This window comes from Lemur catta, chromosome 1 (assembly GCF_020740605.2).
Source record: "Lemur catta isolate mLemCat1 chromosome 1, mLemCat1.pri, whole genome shotgun sequence".
NCBI classification, from domain to species: domain Eukaryota; kingdom Metazoa; phylum Chordata; class Mammalia; order Primates; family Lemuridae; genus Lemur; species Lemur catta.
The window spans coordinates 58,706,189-58,725,202 of NC_059128.1; the positions used below are offsets into that span (position 1 = coordinate 58,706,189).

Sequence of the window (19,014 nt, forward strand, 5' to 3'; positions counted from 1 at the left end):
TAACAAATCACCATGCAAGTTAATAACAATGTTAATAATGATGTTACATGTACTTTAAGAAATTATCATAGTTTGTGATTTACTGTTATAAATGCAAGATGACTTCAAAATTTAAGGCAAACCTAAAAATTACAATTAAATACAAAATCTAATGTAACATCTCACAAATTTTAACATAAACCTCCATTAACCAAATGTGCATTTTGCCTCTAATTACTCCTTATGAGTTTGAGGAAAAAACTAGCACTTCCCACTCCCTTAATTTTCCTGCCTTCTGTGATTGAAGGCTATGTTGGTGATAACTAAAATTTACTTGTAGCCTTAGAAACTCCCTCACAACTTTTAAAAATACAAAACAACCTGCTTTCTATTATAGGGTTCCTCAAAACTTATTCTCTGAAACAGAATTTCATATGAATTTAACAGAATTTTAGAATTAAAAAAATTTTTTCAATAAGTTTTAACACACTCTCGTGAAATCTATCAAATTTTATGTCCCATAACAACAAAGAACATTCAAATACTCAAACAGGGAAATAGAAATAAGTAGACAATTAAAAGAATTCTGACAAGATTTAAGTAGATCAGGGCTTCTCAAACTATCTAAGGTGAATGAGAAATTTTCATTTCAAATCTGTAAGAACTGAAATAAGAAAGTGTAATTATAAATGAAATTTTACTATATAAAACGAAATTTTTGTAAAATATAAACAAAACTTTTAAAAAAGCCATGCCTCAATTTTTTATTACATTCAAGAGATATAAAACTATTGCTAAATTATTTCTAAATGCTCTTAATTTCTGGATTTATTTCCTTCCGGAGTAGTTACAAAGAGCTCAAAGACCACCTTTTGAGTGGTGGCAAGCTAAAGCATTTTAAGACTATATATTTGAGACAACCTTTTAGAATTATTTGATATACTAGCAACATTAGATAACATCTAAGAATTGTAAGAAATTTAATTTTGATTATATTCAATGACTAGACAATGAATCAGTCTGTTTAAAAAGTTTTATTTGGAGTCTTCACATTCTTTTGAGGCTGAATTAAAAGCAATATATCACTCCTAGTACCTTAAAAAAATTTTACAAGATAGGAAAAAAATCCAGTAACACATATCAACACATAAAATTTATCCTCAATCCATACAAATAAACAATATAAAGAACAACAAAAAGAAATCTAAAAAAAGACCACCTCTGCCCCCACTCTCCTTGCCCCTGCCCCAAATACCTGGCTTGTCCACTGACCTCCATTGCAAGTAAACATCTGTTTCAACTATACTACACATGTGTTACACTAATGGTGAAGACAAATTGTTCTTATAATTAAAATCTTGACTAATATTTCTCATAAAATTATAGTATGTGATTTTTGAAAATAAAATTTCAGATTTATTCTTATACTCTAAAATTTTCTTCCATCAGCCTCAACCAAATATTAATTTTATCAGCCATCTGATAGTCAAACAAAATATATATCAGGTTCATTTCTGTAATAAAAATATTACTGTACTGAAGCAGCAACACAAGTATAAACTATGTGTAAATATAATTGATTTCAAAATCTGACCCATCATTCACTAGTTGATGACAGCAGTAAAGCCATAAACGTCTTACACATGGTTCTCTCATCTACAAAATGGGACTGCATACCTACACAAGTTTAAGAACTAAATCATTTTTTTAAATGTGAAGTGTCTAACAAAAGGGGCTTGATAAATATTAGTTCCGTTTCTTAATTTGATTCTTGCAACCATGGGAAACTATTATGAAAAGTGATACAATCTGACTTGTTACTTACAAATGATATGAAGTAGCGTATCACAGTATATATAGGGTAACAAGTAGCAAAAGAAAATTAGGGAAATCTCATCCAATTCTATTAACTTTTTTTTATTAAGTACAATTCTTAAAAATCTTCATCTGGCCAAACTGAAAATTTGTACCTAGCATCAAGTTTAACATTCTAGGCCGGTGGCTCACGCCTGTAATCCTAGCACTCTGGGAGGCCGAGGCGGGTGGATCGCTCGAGGTCAGGAGTTTGAGACCAGCCTGAGCAAGAGCGAGACCCCGTCTCTAACCAAAAATAGAAAGAAGTTATATGGACATCTAAAAATATATATAGAAAAAAATTAGCCGGGCATGGTGGCACATGCCTGTAGTCCCAGCTACTCAGGAGGCTGAGGCAGAAGGATTGCTTGAGCCCAGGAGTTTGAGGTTGCTGTGAGCTAGGCTGACACCACGGCACTCTGGCCAGGGTGACAGAGCAAGACTCTGTCTCAAAACAAAAAAACAAAAAAACATTCTTTACCTAAACTGTGTAAAAGAACAGTGTAAAAGAACAATCAGACTACTTTATTCATGGATATTTACAGAAAAAAAAACCATACTAATTGGATAACAAAGTTATACATAGTGATAAAAAGCAAAATTAATATGTGAAAATAGCACAATGATTCCATAACTAACAATTACAGAAAAAACTGAAAATAGAATACAAGATCTATTTTTAATAGAAAAGCAAAATCTTCAGATGATATACTGTATACATCAAAAGAAAATTTATTTAATGATTACTTTGGGAATTTTTACTTTAAGCAGTACAAACACTAAAATACATAATGAAATATAAGTCTTCATTAAAGAAACATCTATTCTGAAAACTACAAGTAATTCAAAGATGTCTAAGACTACTGTCCCTTGCCTTCTAGTTTCAGAGACAGATTGGTTAACAGAAACCACCACAATATAGTAAGGACCTAAGTACTGTAGAAAATTTTCAACTACCAACCTTACCATAACAGTCACATCTTTATTAATATTTCTTACATGTTTATCCAAACAATATAATTCTGAATACTATTATTCATTGAAAGTTACAACTCACTTCTGCTCTCCTATAGCATAAACCCCAAATTATTGAGATACACTCAATACCTTTAGAAAGATAGAGTAGAAGTGAAAACATCCTATCATAAAATATAAAAGTCACATAAAATATATTCTTAAAGTTCCAAAGTTCCGGAAAGAAAAGGGTCTTAAAATAAATGAAGAGTGAAGGCATTAAGTCATGACCCCTTTTATTGGTCACTGAAACTGGAAGGCTTTTTATCTGAGAAAGAAATAAAACTATTATATTGAGGTTAAATTTTGATATTAAGGTCTCAACACTTCCTAATTAATTTGGTAGTAGCCGTCTCTGAGTCACAAATATTAAAGTTTGAATTAACAATAAGGTAGTCTGTGTGACTTTCATGGTTTCACAGCAATTCACAGTAAACTGCCAATTTGATACAGGGAGGAACATCCAATGTCCTTCTAACAATGCTATCAGGTAGACTACCTACCTACTGGTATTCTGAAGTTGGCTCCAAAGCTTATGTCATTAGTCACCCACCATTTCGTGATTTCCAGTCTGTGGTAGAAAAATTCTTCCACCTAGAGATGGAAAGAGGCTGTTGGACAAATAGTTGCCCTCTCCTCTCAACTTTCTCACCAGAGTCCTATCTTCTTTATCTGATTCATAGGTTTCTTTAACTTAGAAGCTTTAGTTTTAAAAAAGTGTTTTCAAATTAAAAAAAAAAAAAAAGCCTGAGAAAACCTATACTAGAAAAAAACTGTTGTCACTTTGCCCTCAAAAGGATTTCACTATTTATTCGGATGACTGGTATCACCAACTCAAGGGAGAAAGACAGAGCTCATGAAATTGCTGTAATAGGTTGTAAGGGAATTTCATTTGAAACACTGGGATAGATTATATAGACACAAATTATCCACTGGCCCCTAACATCCAGATCAAAACCACCCTCCATTAAATAACTGAGGCAGTTTGTTTCTGGTGCTAAGAACAACAAAAAACCCTTTTTTTCATGCTCCCATTAATAAACGTATGACCAACACCTTCAACTATATATGGGCTGTTTAATTTGAAAATTCCTTTTAAATATGGTTAACAGTACTACCTATTTGTGTCAATCATGTATATCTTTTCAACTTTTAACATAGCTTCCTTTCATATAATTTGTTCTCATACCATCTAGCATTACATTTTTACTGACAAAGGAACCAAGACAAAAGTAGCGATAACCCTACTAAGTTATTAGGTTAGGATGAAAGTCTCCTCATTTCCAATCTTTTACTTTCTTAAGCAACAGTACTGCTTTTAATGGTTTGCAATGCAGTCTCTCACTTTTGCCTTTAAGATTATCTTATAAATTTTTATTTTGTATCAGGGAAATACTTACAGAATATATTCAGGTAAAACTGTCCTATAATTGTCTGTCAAAATTAAGCTATCTCCCCAACTATGTTTTCTAAGATATTTTACTAGACCAAACATTACATGTTCCTTTCAATGCAGTTTTAATAACATAAAGTGGCTTTCTGCAAATTAAAAAAAAAGTTCTAGAAGGAATCTAGAAAAATGAAAAAATAGATTCTTACTAATTCAAGATTTAAACTACAACTTCTGTATCTTTTCGCCAAACTGTCACATGTACTAATAAAAGATATAATTTCTAAAACACTGTTTTTAAATTGTTAATATTATACTGTGTCAGGAAATTCCTATTGGCCCTACCTTCAAACTATATCCATAATTTACCACTTTTCTCTACCTGCACTATTATAACACTGATCCCACCCATCGACATCTCTGACCCAACATTACTCCAAGGTCTTCTAAACTAACTTCCCTGTTTCCCTTTCCCTAGTCTAATTCATATCAGATCAGCCAGAGTATTCCTTTTTAAACATAAACCTGAGCCATGCCTGATGGCTCACACCTGTAATCCTAGCACTCTGGGAGACCAAGGCAGGAGGATAGCTTGAGCTCAGGAGTTCAAGACTAGCCTAAGCTAGAGTAAGACCCTATCTCTACTAAAAATAGAAAAATTAGCTGGGCACAGTACTGCGTGGCTATAGTCCCAGCTACTTGGGAGGCTGAGGCAGTAGGATCGCTTGAGCCCAGGAGTTTGAGGTTGCTATGAGCTAGGCTGACGTCACAGCACTCTAGCCCCAGCAACAGAGTGAGACTCTGTCTCAAAAAAACAAAAAACAAACAAAAAAAAAGAAATGAACCCATCAGAATCAAGGCTAATTATGATCTATAATAATGTATTCAGCCAAAATAAAAATCTAATTTTTATTTATAAAACTTAAAAAAAATCAATTTTCAAAATGAAGGCGAGTATAATCCCAAACATAATTGATTCAAAATATTTGGCTGCTTAAAGAATTTTAAAAATCATAAATATTTATTATAGGAAATTACATTCCCAACACCTAATTACACAGATGGATCTTTGTAATTACATGTTCTATCTTCTTTAAATCAAATAAATACAATATCTCTTATATAAACAAATATTCAAAAAAGCCAAACCCAAAGGTTATCATATATATTCCACAACCTTAAACAAATTTGTCTGAAATAGTTACAACTTGTCTGAAATAGTTAAAAATAAAATCAACTGCAGACTATAAAATGAAGAGTGTGTTATATTACTTTTCTTAATGTTCTCTATGACAAATTTATCGATGCTGTGAAGAGAAAATGAAAAAGTCTTAACATACATAAGATAGCTAATTTAACAATGTAATACCTACAGGAGAATCACTCATATGCCATATTTTGTTTTACCTTTAAACCAAGGTTTCTACCATATAAGCACACAATCTTTAGGTTGAAAGAAGCCCTAAAAAAAAAATCATCATTCCTACAAATTAATCTTAAGACTATAATGGAATGAAAAGAGAACCTAACAAACATTTCAACAATTTATATAGTAAACATCCATTCTTATCTTTTAACATTTCAAGTTTTTTAAAAAAGTTTCACTGATGAAAAATATTTGAAAACCAATGACCAAAACTATTCCTAAACAAGCTAACCACCTACCTTACTATTTTAATCTACACCCTTCTCTGATAACCTTATTGCCCTGAGGCCTTGCTGTGAAAGTTATTCCAACTCTTTGTACTCCATTTCCTTATTCTGTGGTGAAAACAGAAGAACCAAAGGTCATCTCATTTGTATTAACCTATGTAAACAATCCATAAGTAATTACTATGCTTAGCTACTATCTGCTTAGCTTTATGTCAGAGGTTCTGAAGGTACAAAGGTACATACAGGGAAGTCCACTAAGCCAGTACTACGAATATGTTCACCTCCCTTCCAGTGTCTTTTCTCTCCACTTTGGAGAATCAAGAAGGGTGGGGTGGGGGGAGAGATAACTTGCCATCTAATATTATAAAGATATACAGGAGAGGAACGATCATTTTCATTATACAAACATCAGATAAGGTTTAACAATTTCCTTAATGATGAGAATGCTTGGTGATGGGAACATTAAGAAGCTGAATAAGAATCTAAAGGAAGGGGTATAGATTTAAAAGGAATCATGGATTAAAAAAAAGGTCTCAAAGGCACTTTCTACACTATATTTTTAAGAAGCTTTATAGTGCCATAGTTGAGGAGATAAAGGCAATGTGCTACACCATGATTCTGATAAATACAATAGGAATTCAAGGAAATGAAAGACTGAAATAGATCAGGGTTTATAAACTTTTTCTACAAAAGGGCTAGGTAGCAAGTATTTTAGGATTTGCATGCTGTACAGTTATCTGTCACACTAACTCTGCTGTGGTACTACAAAAGCAGTCTTAGACAACAAATAAATGACCATGGCTTTGTTACAATAAAACTTTATTTAGGGACACTGAAATTTGAGTTCTATATAACTTTCACACATCACAAAATACTATTCTTTTAATTTTTCCTCAACCATTTCAAAATGTAGAAAGCCATTACACAAAATAGGCAGCCAGCCAGATTTGGCCCAGAGGCCATAGTTTGCAGACCCCTGAAATGGATTAAGAGTTTCAGTTAAGAGGACGGATTTGAATGAACCTTAAAAAATAGACTAAATTTTGATTTAAAGAGAAGTCATTCCAGGTGTGTGATTAGGGTGGAGTAGTTGAGCATTGTAGGCATGGTGGAAAGTGGAGAAATATGGTTGAACATGTAAGATATGACTACAGGTCTTCAAGGGCAAACAGGTGTTATACCTTGTAATAGGCAATAAGGAGCCACTACAGATTAGTCTAGAAGTGGAATATAAGATTGGACTTCGTGGAGCACAAAGCCCAAGAGATACACAAGTACTACAGCCTCAAAGCATCTGAACTACTATAATAGAATCGAAAAGAGCAATTCAAGCGAGAGAGTTTGGTGACTGGCTACTAGATATAAGAAATAAAAGATAAATGAGTGTTTCCTAATGAAAAACTAATCAGTTTTAGCAACAGATGGTGGTATCACCTGAGTTTCAGGTGTTATTTCCAAAGACAAATGAAACTTCAGTAATGAAATGAGGCAAGGTCAAGCTTAGTAATTTAAAATTTCAAGGTAACAAACTTCAGAAAATTATCTAAAAGACCATTTGATTTAATACTCTTATTTTATAAAGAAACATCTGAAGAATTACATATTTGGTTAATAAAGAGGAATAAAAATCTGATCTTTCAATTCCCCAATCATAGGAATGTTAATTTTCTAGTAGTTCCTTACAAAGAAGAGGTATTACCTTGGCTCTGAAAAGTATATAAAGAAACATACTATTTTGAATCAGAGGACATAACCAACAGGAAGAAACTGAACAAACTATACCGTATAAGATGGCAAGGCAAGAATTTTTTCAAGGTTGTTTGACAATGCCAAATACAGCAACTAGGACAGATAATTATGCCAATCGCTGTTTATTTCTCCATCACCCTTTCTATTACTCCTGTGTTAACACTTTCCCAAATCTTTCACTCTGGTTCATAAGATACAAACTGATTATATTTTTATTTTGTATTTTCTCCTTACCTGTCAATCTGTCCTCTTCCCTGTGCTTTTGGCCCACACAGTCATTAATTTAGCTAAATGTCTTTTTCCCCCTTAGTATCCCAATCCTATGCTTCTTACAAGTAGCATCTCCTTTATCTAAATTCCTTTACACCAATTTTTAAATCAGTATGTATTACCCTGTATACAGCCCAAATTCCTACGCTGTCATGCTCTGTCTTCATGAAAGTAATAGCTCTATTAAGGGAGCAATATTTTATACTTCTTGTACCACTCACAGTGTCCAGCTGCTCAATAAAATATTGGTCAGGGGTAATAAATAGGCTAAATCTAATCTGAAGCTAGAAAAATGAAAACTCACTTTTACCATCAATTCTTCATGATGAAAAGCTTGAGAATCTAACCAAGTGACATATACTAGTCATATTTTAACCACATAATTACAAAGTTATGCATAAATCCTTTTCACAAGTAATAGCTCTAATTCTGAGAAGTAAAATACACAGATATGAGCAAACATTAACAATCTGTTTCATTTCACTGCGAACCTAAGGCATGCGGACAGTCAGCTTCTAAAATATAGTGGGAGGAAAAAAAGACTATCCTTTTTTGTTTCTCTTACATTCAAATCCCTGCTAGCAGTTAAAACTCAAATTAAAATGTCTCTTCTGTGAAGAATTCTCAAAGAGGCCTTGACAAAAATAGGTGTTCTCTTTTCTGCATCTCTTAGTACTTTTAACTATTTACTCCTTTATAGTTACTACCTCTCCAACTAAAGCTTGAGCTACACTATATCTCTAATTTTTCTGGGTATTCCCAGGGTCAGTCACACAGTAAGATCTGTATAAAAGTAATCTGAATTAATGAATAAAAAATCAGGGGCTTTACAATTTTTTAAATGAAGATGAACTTTTTTTTTTTAAAGGAATTCTTATATTTAAGTACGAGACACTTAACAGACAAAAATAGAAGCTGCCCTTGTTAGGGAGGGTGGGTGGTCAGAGGAAGTCTCAAGGAATCTAGGGGAAAAAAACCATAGGAATCCAAGGAACAGAGTTTGAAAACCAATTAAAGTTCATACTTAAAATTCTTAGTGTTGAACGACTTTTCTTAATTTCTAATGTGGTTTTTCATAGTTTGATAAAATGATCGACAAAAGTCTGCACTTAAGCAAGGAAGAGCTTGATTACTCAAATTACCAAATAATGCATCACTTTGGATCAAAGTTTCTTTGTAGTTCTTTTAGAAATCAAATTCCCCTGGTGTACTTTAAAAGTATATTACAAACATCTTTTAGGAACACAGGCATAACTAAAACAGAACGCTATACAATGCTTCTTGAGTCAGTTATACTATACCATACCTTCTTGATGTGCAAAGAAAAAACTACGGATTTTACAGCCCAAATAGTTCTTAAAATAGTACCTATGGAAACTGCAGTTGTGACAAAACTTACTGTGTAGCTAACAAGAAAAATCTCTATGCCATTTCATATTTAAGAAATGAATACTAAAGACCAAAACTTACCTCAAGTCCTGTTTAATGTTGAAAAAACTTAGTACAGTCTTCACAAGACATTAACTTTTTCTTCAATTAAAAGAGTGACAAAGCTATTATTTTAAGCTGTATCATAACCTCAAATCCAAAAAAGGAATGTAAATACGATATTTTATTCCCTAAAAAAATCTTAACCTTCAAGGTCAAAATAATTCATTTTCTCCAAAACAATCACTGTACTAAAATCTCCCTTTCAAACAAAAAAAGGAAGGGGAAATGATTTTCAAAACATTTAGAATAAGAACCACGTGAAGGAATTCAGATATTAATTTTCCAATACATTTTTAAAATTGCTAAAGTACTTTAAATGGGAGGAGGGACACTAAAAAGTTGATAAAAATAACAATTCTGTGACAATTCTTATATCAAAGTGTAACACCCCACTCCTCAATGCTCTTAATAATTAATATACAAAGAATGGTAAAGTAAGACATGCTGACCTGGGTTAAAAATGTAGCCTACACAAGACAACCAAATCGATAGTTATCTAATCATCTGTACCGTCTGACTGATTCTGCTTTAAGTCTATCAGATCAATAGTGCTATTTTTTGAAAGTTAAAAGCATATGTATGCCCAGCCTGTCATTGCACTGTTTAGTCATAATTTGTCTTTCCAAGTTTTTGGTGACCCACGCTTATCCACTCTCTTCCTCTGCTTTATGCACCATAGATGCAAGAAATGGGGTCAATTACAAAGTACAGATGAAAGAGAATGAGAAAGGAATTTAAATTGAAAGCAAAACCTTATTCTGGAAACTACCCAGATTACCTACACAGTGTATTTATCTAAAAATACCGAATAAGAGTACCATTTTATCAAACTACAAATAAACTGGAATTGACAGTAAAAATTTCCAAACACATTAATATATGTCTAAACCAAATATTATTCCGAATTTCAAACAGTTCCATCTAGATTCATTTTTGTTAGAACCATTTCAAACGGCAATTTAAAGAAATCTTCCACGAAGTGCATGAGATACTCATTACAGATAAACATCCTCTAACATTCTGTTCTAAGTGAACGTTGGTTTGGGATTTAAGTGGAACTGGCAACACTCCCCCCTCCCCCACAACACCTGTAGAAGGCAGCATAAGCGAGGACTAGCTAGCAAATACAGGGACGCAGTTCACTGTTTTACACCTGAACATTTTTTATTAATAAAATGTTGTCCTGGTTTCCTACCTATCACAAAGGAAAAAGCAAATTATTGATGGGAATTTAAACTTAAAAACGCGTGCACAAACCCATCTGTCTGCCTATCTTGGCCTGCTTTAAAACATTTAAATTCCCCTTTACTAAACACTGGCAAAGCCGGATTTCTATGATGTGGTAAAAGTATAAGCGTCTCCCCTACAACTTTCTCGGAATTTTACTAGACGTCCTAACAGTTTGCCCTTACTTGCGAGCACCTTTCAGCCTCAGCTACACCCCGGGCCTCCACTTCACTAGCATTTCTAACAACGCTGCGGAGGGAGGGTGAGGCAGTGAGCGCATTTCTGTGTGGGTAAGTGCGCGCGCGCTCCCGCGCCTCCCCACCCCCACCCCGATACTTTTCTTTAGTGGAAACAGAGGAAGAATCTAGAGGTTATTCCAGCGAAAACTCAGTATCAAAGCCTCAATCCAGTCGCAGTCAACCGGTAGGACTCTGTATTTCGGTTGCGCAGTGCAACTTCTCATACCTTACCCCAAGCTTTAGCAGCAGATGGAAAATTGGTGAAGAGAACCCAGGGAGGAGTCCGGGAGATAAGGAAAAAGTGAAAAGGGCCGATCCCCCTGAAAAGCGTTTAAGTTTGCAACCGAGGTTATGTTTCCCAGAATCCGCGCCCGCCCTCTCTCCCCCTTCCAGGTGGAACTCGTTAACAGCAGCAAGCCGGCCTGCAGACACCGCCACCTTCCTTCCCCACGTACCACCCGAGACCCGGGCAAGGGAGGGCGGCGAGCGAGAGCGGAAGCCTGTCGCGGTCCCCGGCCCCCACCAGGCCTCCGCCGGTCCCGGCCCCGTCACCTGTGGAGAAAGCACCCCCTCCCCCGGCCTCCCTGCCCTTCACGCCGACCGTATCCCGCCGCAGCAGCTGCTCCCCGCCCGGCCTGTGAGGACCGAGCGCCGCGCCAGGCTCCCCTCGGTGGCCGCGGGGCCCCAGCCCCTTCAACTGGTCACAGCCGGCGGCGGCGACCGAGCGGGGCAGCCGGCCGAGGGAGGGTCCCTGTCCGGGCGGGGAGGGGGCGGGCGGGCCCGGAGGAGCAGGGGGCCGCAAGGTCCTACCTAACAGCGTCGGTCTCCTTCGTCTCCTCCTCAACGGCAGTAGCCCCGGCGGTGGCGGCGGCAGCGACATTCCTGGGGAGCGCTCCCGCCGCCGCCGCCTCCTCCTCCACTCTCTGCTCGCCTCTCTTCCCCGGCGCGCTCACCGAGCGCCGCGTCCCTTCAGCCACCTCCCCCCACCCCCCCCGCAACTCACACGCCCCGAAACCCCAGCCCTCCAGCGCCCGCTGCCCGGTAACCCACCCGCCCTCCCTCCCCGCCACCAGCGGCGGCCCCGTCCCTCCCCCCTTCCCCTGCGCCCGCTGCCGCGCCGGGCTCAGTAATGGCGGCCACTCGGGCTCCCTCTCGCTGACGGATCTCTCCCTCTCTCCCGAACTTTACCTCAGCATCTCTCCCGGCGCGCACCGCCGGAACGCACGCGCGCGCGCGTAGCCACACACCCGGCCGGGGGCGGAGCGGCGCCGCAGCCTGGACTGGCCGCGCGCGCGCAGTCGCGCGCCCGCGCCGCCAGCCCCACAATCCCCCGCCCCCGCCGCCCTCACCTCGAGACGCCAGTCGCGCCGCGCGCTCGGCACGGCCCCGCCCCTGCCCTCGTCTCCCGGGAGCCTGGGAAGGCGCGAGCGCTCCAGCCTGAGGGAGGGGAGCGAGCGCGCGAGGCCGCGTCCTCGCTCGCGTCCCCACTCCCTCCTTTCCCCCGCTCCCCCATTGGCTTCTGCCCCTCCCCCTTCTTCCTCCGCCTCTCCCGCCCATTGGTTCCCTCTCCTACTCCATTCCTTCTCACCTTTTCCCTTTTACCCATTGGCGTGAGTATTTTTCTTCAGCTTTCCCCTTTCTCCGTGCTCTGCTCCTCCTCCACCCACCCTATCCTCTACGCCTTAGAAGCTGCTGTCGTGCAGTCCAGAGCACCGTCGTCCCCGAACTTCCTCTGCTTTCTAACCCTTTCCTTGTGTTCCGGTTTCTGGTCGTAACTCAGAGCACACCACAATACTGCAAAGAAACCTTCTGTGCTAGCCGTTGCAAAACATGGCATGGGCACCGAATGCTTCTAGATAAATCCGCCTATGGTCTCTGAGCATTAAAGAATGAAAGGGAGGAAAATATGCTCCCAAACTCGTTCGCAGGGACATGCTTGCCTGTATGCATGCTCCTCTGTGTGCAGCCAGTTTTCTGGCGGGGGATCACTCGCCCAAGACCTGGTGCCACACAGACCCATAAGGCAAAACTCCACGGGAGCAAGAAGAGGAGTCCATTTCTCCGTTGACATGGCACAGGGACGCAAGCCCTTGATTCAGTCCGTTCTTCAGTGGAAGTTGAGCAAGATGTCAAGACTTGGGGTGGAGTTGAGTGGTCCAAAAGACCCCTGCTGACACCACTATCAGCCCAACTTTAGGAACTTATCGGCCACCTGCTTTTATTATACTGCCTTAAATATATTCAATATTTTTTGAGACTTCTAGAAATTGCACAAGTTTGGGGTGCAGGACACTGGGCTTTCGATGGATTTCTCATCAGGGCATTGACAGTCAATGGTGAAGGAAAAAGGACGGTGGAAACCACTGCCTTTGCTTCTATCATTGAAGAAACTCAAGTCCTGTGACTTTCCCAAGGTCATCAGAATCTGCCTTACACAGAGGTCTAAAAACAGTTGCCAGCAGATAAAAGAATGAGCAAAAACACAAATCTACCCCAAATTGTTAAGTCTAAAAGGAAGAAATAATTGGTGTTGAATTTCTTTTTGGGGAAAGATTTATTTCCTGCATTGAAAATAGTTTATCATCAGTAAAGTTAACATATAAAAAGTCTTTTAAATTCAAGATATTCTTTATTTCTTATGCTACATAAGGTACTGAAGTTAGCCAAGGTTGCTTTTTAGTGTTATAATGATGCAGCTGCTGCCAACCAGAAGTATATTTATGGTCTGTCAGTAAAGAAAACAAAAACTGCCTGTTGGTAAAAATCTGTTAGAAAATATTTGTCAGTAAATCTGTCACAATATTCCAGCAGAAGTTCTGTTCGTTTATTCCATTCCCCTGCGCCTCTACTCTCTATATTTTTCAAAGGTAAACTTAATAGATAAAGGCAGGAGAGACATTTCTAATTTTTGTATATATCTTATTCCCTAAGTTTAAAAAGTCATGACTAGAATTCCTTACTCCAGCCACTCCCTTGCATCTGAATGCTACCTACTGAATAGGTTAAATAAGAGTAGGTTAAGTAAGGTCTGTAGGTACTTAATTCTTTCAGTTACAAACTTTAGGCTAGGAAGAGGGACTTTGAAGAAAACTTGCAATGAAAGTAAACAGAGGAGGAAAAGAAGAAAAAGAGAAAAGAAGGAAATTGGGGAGAGAGGGTCCAACAACCAAAATGTGGTACTAATGCCATAAGTATCTGCACCACTTATATAGGAATAAGGTTAATGCATTTAAATGTATTTTTGATCTTTGTAAAAAAGTGCTTAAAAATACATGAAGCCAATTCAAAGGTATAACCTGAGTAAAATGTTAAGTACTATAGAGTGTCTATCCTAAAGATACCTTAAAAATCATTTCCTAAATAACCAGAAATTTTAGTAATCATGAACATGTTAATCCTAGCACTCTGGGAGGCCAAGGCAGGAGGATCCTTGGAGCTCAGGAGTTTCAGACCAGCCTGAGCAAGAGTGAGACCCTGTCTCTACTAAAAATATAGAAAGGAATTAGCTGGACAACTAAAAATATATAGAAAAAATTAGCCAGGCATGGTGGCGTATGCCTGTAGTCCCAGCTACTCAAGAGGCTGAGGCAGTACGATTGCTTGATCCCAGGAGTCTGAGGTTGCTGTGAGCTAGGCTGACACCATGGCACTCTAGCCCGGGCAATAGAGTGAGACTGTGTCTAAAAAAAAAACAAAAAACAAACAAAAAAAATTTAAAAAGGTATGATTTTCAGTTACAGGACAGGATGAGGGGGAGGACTTGAAATTGCATTTTCTCATAATGAAAACACCAGAAAATGTTAAAAAAAAAAAGTTGTGATTTTCAAACAATTTTCATAGCTGACATTATCATCCATCTTGATTTAGGGAACCTAGAAATGTAGGACTTTGCATCTTATTAATACTAATAGTCTAAAGCTGCTTACCTGTACAAATAAGTTATCACTTTTATTTTTTTTATATTATTTGCTCTTCTCAAAAAAGAAAATATACAGTTTTTTGTACCAATAAAAATATGAAAATGGGAATTGGGGGTCAAAATTCTGTGGTTGATAATGCTTATGTATCATAAATAAAAGGCATTAAAAAGCAAGGGAAAAAACAAAGGATAAAATGGCATCTTTTAAAATTGATCAGGAGCCATGCCTTCAGAGAAAAAGCTGTAAAAACCCACCCCACCCAAAAGAAGAGATTTTGAAAAGATGATGAATTTATTCTTTTTACACACACACACACACACACACACACACACACGTACACACATATACACACACATGCAAATATGAGGGCGAAATGGAATCAATATTACCAAGCCCTCTCAGATTCACTACTCTTCTTATCTAGAATAAAAAATTTAAGCATACGTTCTGCTGTACTGGGTAATTAAAATTACCCGAAGCTTTGTTCATCGTTTACTTTGAAAAAATTAGCAGAATGAGATTTGTCAGGCATTTTAGGTTTTTAATTTAAATTTTCTTCGCAAATTTCTAGTTCTTCAACACATTCTAATAAAGTATTAATATGCATGGTCTCTTTTAGATCAAAAGACATGGCAGTCATTAAAAAAAAATGGTATCATAATCCAGCTTCTACCATCAACGGTAACACCGCAATATTCAACTGCTGCATGTGATGTAGCTTCAAAAGAATTTACCCTATAGAAGCGGCTGCACCCCCTGCTGGAAATCTTTTATCATAACAACTTTGGCTTCTGTAGCCTCAACCAAGAACATATAAAAAGCCAAATAAAGGGCCTTTCCACCCACGACAAAATTGACCAATACTTTTGCCTCTTTGATACAACAGGGTTTTGGAGAATAAACTACCTCAGAATATCACCTTGATTACAGATAAAATATGCAAAGAAGTTGGAGAATAATGATGTAATTAAATAATCAAAGTACAGGTAAGACTATTTGTTTAATTTCCTATAGCATTTCACAACTCATTTCTACCCCCTACTTTATCCCCACCTCCTGCCTAGACTTCTGTTTTTGTTCCTGTCTCATACAGTTAGGACTACTGGAGGAAAGGCGGATGGCAGGATAAGATGGTGTGTTGTTCCTACAGGTAGGCAAATCATGGTATTCCAATCCACTGTAGCCATCTGCTGAGTTAAGGTGCTTAAGTGCTTTCCCCAAATTTGTTTTATGGCTACCAATGATATTTTCAACATGAAGAAAAGGTGCTAATTATGTCTTGGCTGTAACTGTAGAAAATATTTTGACAAGAGTTAAGGTAATTGTGAGCGTGGGACTGGAACAGGAGGAAAGTAATGCATTGACCTTCCTGCCATTTTGTTCCATAGAGCCTTGTTCTGTTGATTTTCCAGAATTGTATTTTCAGACCAAAATCCCAAAGATGGTATCAGAGTCTAGCTTGAAAATGTCATGCTCATGCCACTGTGGTCCTAGGACATAACTGAAATAGTGAAAGTGGCAATCTATTTTTAAATAATTAGTATTTTATAAAGATTATTTGTAATGCAGACTCCTTTTAAAGGAATAACAATTCATTCAGGTCCCACCAGCACAAATATTTTAATTAGACAAAAGTCTTCAAATTATTTTCTCTCACAAAAGGAGGTATTGTTGGGCCATCTGGACCCTCCATTGAGTTTTTATGAAAGATCGCAGCTTGAATTTAATCAACCCCAATAAGGTTAACCCCATAAAGCTAAAAAATAATTGCAAGGGTTGCTAACTGAAGGATCTGAATTCTCTCTTTGAGATTGTTACCACTGTCATTTGTAAATCATTACAATGGGAAACAGGAACTTGTATTGCTTGACTATTTAACTATATGAACATAACTTTTGTGAATTTCCCACTCTCTTTAGACCAAATTTAGATTGTGAGCCCCTCTAGGTAGGAATAACAAATAAACGTTTGGCTCTATACAATAACTAGAAGATCATTAGTAGAGAGCTCAATAAATGTTTGATGATAATAATATGAAACACTCTAGGTTTTATGGATTTCTGTGGATTTATTGCTAACAGAAGGCTTTAGATTATATTTTGAAGTGCCAGCTGAGATAATCACTTTGGAAAATACAAATCTTTTAAAGAAATTGCTGAATTAGCCTGTGAAAGTCGAGTTAGATGTCTTTCCCCAGTATAACCCACACGTTTCCACATAACATCTCTCTAGTAGGTAAATGTGAGTTACTAGCAACAAATAACTATGGGTCTGAAACATCAGGAAACATTCTAAAACACTGGTGCAGAATAAGAGTTTCTGAAATCAACAATAAGGTGGCTAATCACTTCACGATTACATTTCTGTCAGTTTTCTCTATTATTATAAAATACAATAGATGGTAAATACCTATTCTGTCAATCTATGTTTCTGCATTTTCTTCAAAAAGCCAAAAATACTATAGCTATTCTTCTAGTTCAATAAATATATATGTACTTCTAAATATAGATGGTCACTGACTTACAATGGTTCATTCAACTTAATGATTTTTGGCTTTTTGAAGAATAGTGTAAAAGTGATAGCATTCAGTAGAAATTGAACTTTGAGCATCCGTAACTTCAACCATTCTGTTTTTCACTTTCAGTACAGTGTTTAGTACATTACATGAGATATTCAACACTTTATTATAAAATAGGCTTTATGTTAGATGATTTTGGCCAACTATAGGCTATTGTAAGTGTGCTGAGCATGTTTAATGTAGGCTAGCCTAAGCTATAATGTTCAGTAGGTTGGATATATTATATGCATTTTCGACTTTATGATATTTTGAACTTATGATGGGTTTATTGAGACGTAACCCCATTGTAAGTCAAGAAGCATCTGTATAGCTATATTTCTCAAATTACAATGTGATTTTTCTGATGGACAGATAGCTTCTTTCATATACATTTATTTTATAGTGAGGAATAATAATACTAATCCTCTTTCCCCAATTAGACTTCACACCCCTCTTCAGCACTGTCCAGGGCAGGGCCATACCACATACTTCATTTGTTTCTCAGTCTAGTTCTTATAGGAATAGACATTAAGTAACTATTTTTTATTTTTGTCAATACAGAAGTATTTACATTAGGAATTCTCAGATTTTACAAACATGATAAAGTAAAAGTGATGTGGCAAAAATTGATAAAGAGCTCTATGCATCCTATAAATCAAATTATAAAATTAAATTTAAACAGAGGCAATTATTTATTTATTTATTTATTATGATCTCTGCTTTTTAATGTAGAAGATTATCCATAACAGTGCTATAGTTATTACTTTCACTCATTAACCATGTGATGTGCCTTTAACATATAGAAAAGATACTGTTAGAAAAACAGACAGAAATGGACATAAACAGAATAGTTGTAAGACTATCATATCTTTAGTTGTTGACAGAGCAAACAATGAATAAACAATAAAATGGACATGAATAAAATTACTTACTTATAGATGAGAGAGCCATTTACTATAGTCTGTATCCTCTATCTTCTTTTTGTACTTTTTATCAAAATAAAAGATTATAAAAAAATTAAAAGTAATTACACCAAAAATAAGGCTGTAATTATATTTTTTAAAAAACTGAAACTTCATACTAATGAAAACATACAAAAATCAAAGGAGAGCACCAAAAATAATAATAACACCTCAAATCATATAAGAATTTTAAAAATAATTGGGAGAAAATATATGATTACAGAAGATTTGGAGGCAATTATTTAAAATGATATTTTAGAAGCATATATTTATTGAGGTGGAAAAATAACCATAATATTTTATGTGGAAAAAAGTCAGGCTACAGAGTGATAAAGGAAGTATGATTTTTTTTCTTTTATGTACTACAAGGGTAGCAAACAGCAACGGCAGTATGATTTTTGTAAAAAGAAAATAAATGTCTGAAAACAAGATGACTATATTATTGCCCAACATGTAAATAGAGATTTAATCTAGATGGTGGGATTATAGCTAATGTTTACTTTCTTCTATTTGACTTTCTATATTTTCTGATTTTCTACAATGAGCATATTATTTCTTATACAATAAAAATTTGAATTGGCCAGGCGCAGTGGCTCATGCCTGTCATCCTAGCACTTTGGGAGGCCGAGGCGGGAGGATTGTTTGACCTCAGGAGTTCGAGACCAGCCTGAGCAAGAGTGAGACCCTGTCTCTATTAAAAATAGAAAGT

General features: G+C 36.8%; 1 protein-coding gene across 4 annotated transcripts in view; it reads right to left on the minus strand.

Annotated features, from left to right (window-relative positions):
• Nucleotides 1-12,134, minus strand: part of ARHGAP5 (Rho GTPase activating protein 5) — a 68,859-nt gene extending 56,725 nt beyond the window's left edge. For 2 of the 4 annotated variants that reach the window (XM_045569047.1, XM_045569021.1), the window contains exon 1: nucleotides 11,677-11,827. The gene's annotated coding sequence lies outside the window, so the exon portion shown is untranslated. Of the gene's footprint in view, nucleotides 1-3,350; nucleotides 3,710-11,676; nucleotides 11,828-12,054 lie in introns of those variants that run through there. The other 2 variants (XM_045569038.1, XM_045569030.1) reach the window with 2 other exon arrangements.
• Nucleotides 12,135-19,014: the final 6,880 nt, after the last annotated feature.